A 2,028-nucleotide genomic window follows, 5' to 3' on the forward strand; every position below is an offset into this window, starting at 1 on the left:
ATATACAGAATTTCCTTGCTCATATGATGATTCCCTTGCTCAAGGGATTAATTGAAAAAAAATTAAAATATTATTGATAAACTGAAGCAAGACATTGAACATGTTTGCATATACAATGTCATCCATTACCCTCACTATTTCTTATTCTATAATGTAGAGAACAGAAGAAGCTAATAAACTATGCTTCCATAAATGGTAAAAGTCTTATTTACTATACTCAGTAAATAAGAAGCTGAAGAAACTACTCTAAACTCAAGTGTGAGAATTAAGAGCTATACATATAGGGACCTTCAAAATTTACAACGGCAGGTAATGAGGACTTTATATAAATAATGTGGGCAATTAGATCCAATCCACGATTGTTATGCACTAATTCTGCATGAGGCATGGCACTTGGGACTTTAATCTTGAGTGGTGGCTTACAACTATGAAAAGTACTGATTCAAGAACCCAACTGCCTGGTTCACACCACAGCTCTGCCACGTACTTGCTTTGTATCTTAACCTCTCTCGTCCTCAGTGTTCTCAATAGGAAGTCACAAATAATAATAGGACCTATCTTACAGGCTTGAGGGGGAAGATTGAATGGCTGCATATGTTTAAAGCTCTTAGAACAGTGATTGGCACATTATAATTTTTAAGTATTGTTATCATTTCATTGTCATGGTTATTAGTGGCAGCAGTGGTAGTGGCAGTAGTATCATGTTACTTGACTTGATTAAGGCAGTAACACTAGACCCTTACTTCCCAGATATAAGGAATAATAGACTGAGAGGAATACGAATTTTCAAAGTGGGACACATAATTGAAAGTACAAAAATACTAATTTGGGGGAATAGGGAGAATAAAATTTTTCAAGCCATTTTACCAATTTGGTCAGGACACAAAACAAATTCTTAGATACATACATAAATAAATAACTTTGTAAAGCAGAAATCTAGGATTTGCGATATTCCTATTGGATGCCCCTTCCCAGGGTACCAATGCCTTTATAGGTGTTAAATTATGAAATGTCCACTAAGCAACATACTCTTCACTCCATCGCAGCCACAGGGTTGGGGTGTGCAGGAAGTTAGCTTAAAGCTACCAAATGTTAATTACTGAACAAGGTGATAGTTTATAATTACCATACTTCAAAAAATTAAGCGTGAGTACTGTACAGTTTGCTATCTTGACTGTATTAAGTAGGCATAGTCTCTGGTCTGAGCACAAGTAAGAACCAGTGACAAAAATAAGTCGAAAACCTGAAAGAAGTGCTGTTTTTTTCTGTGGCTTCTGACATTAACTTCCTCTTTGGACTCCTTTTCTCTATGCAATGACTTCAATTAGAAATTACAGTGAAAAAATGGGAAATGAAAAAATACTATTCTCTCATGTTCTGCAAGGAGGAACAGGAAAAAAAATAACTATTTTTTTATATAAGATATGCATGTGTTTTTTAGGAGGAAGATTATTTTTTAAGTTGTAGTTACACTAATGATCTACAGGGTGCTAATTTAGTTGTTTTCTGTAACTACTATCAAACAAAAATCTGGCAGCATTTTTCTCTCAAGTGATCTATGTATTCTTTTGTGTGTGTGTGTGAGAGAGGGAGAGAGAAAGAAAAGGGGCCTATGTGTCAAAACAATTGCAGGTCCAAAAACAAATTTATTACTTTGTTTGTATTTTTTAATAAACAATATGGTTGAGACCGTATCAAAAAATTATACAAAAATTTAGTATACTCCAAGTCAGAAGAAACCAAGAAGTGACTAAGGATCTTACCATATTCAGAATATGGGGATTGTTAATGAATCATTATTCTCTGGCTTGCTCAGACTCTCTAAAATTGAGGCTATTTCTCTTCTTCATTTCTCAATTGGCTCTGTCTGCTAATTTTAAAGTTTAACTTTTTTGTGTGTGTTCAGGGGAAGTAGTTTTCAAATAGCCTTTCAACCACACGAAGGAAAACCTGGGAGTTTGCAGTCTGGAAAAGCTAGTGCTTCAATTTAGTAACTGTATCTAACATCAGCAGCGATGATTAGAAACA

The sequence above is a fragment of the Galeopterus variegatus genome, unplaced genomic scaffold (assembly GCF_000696425.1).
Source record: "Galeopterus variegatus unplaced genomic scaffold, G_variegatus-3.0.2 Scaffold4506, whole genome shotgun sequence".
NCBI lineage: Eukaryota > Metazoa > Chordata > Mammalia > Dermoptera > Cynocephalidae > Galeopterus > Galeopterus variegatus.